Raw genomic sequence first — 564 nt, forward strand, 5'->3', positions numbered from 1 at the left:
CGTGGCGCCTCCCAGTATGGTGGCGCCGTCCGTGCCCTGCGAAAACCAGGCTCCTACATGACCTTAGGATTTGATACGCCCTGACGGAGGAACAGGTTTCCAGGGGGAGGTGGACGGGCATATCTTCAGCCAGGAGTGTCTCAGATTTCCGGGGGGTTTGCATTACGTAGAGTCTGCATCGCAAAGTCTATGGCAAGGGATAAAGTTTCTCTTAAAGATAGGGAGAGAAAAGGGGTTATATTGTAACAGTATCAACGGTAGTAAATTACCGACATAATGCTATCAGTAGCCAAAGTAGAATTCCAATAAACATCCCGACCATAAGACGAAGAAACGAAAACAAGAAATAGAAATAATATGTGGATGCCCAGATGGGAGGGGGGGAGGGGGAGGGGGCGAAGGGAGGCGACAGGGGGTAAGTATACAACGGGGAAGGGAAGGACAGATGTCACCCGGGATTGTTTTGACAGTTGGGGTCAAATAATTAGGGTTTTGACAGCTCGAAGGTGAGACTGTAAGGGGGAATGTTAGGGTCAAATTGTATACCCCCGCTGGTGAACCCTC

Source organism: Penaeus monodon, chromosome 31, assembly GCF_015228065.2.
Source record: "Penaeus monodon isolate SGIC_2016 chromosome 31, NSTDA_Pmon_1, whole genome shotgun sequence".
Classification (NCBI taxonomy): domain Eukaryota; kingdom Metazoa; phylum Arthropoda; class Malacostraca; order Decapoda; family Penaeidae; genus Penaeus; species Penaeus monodon.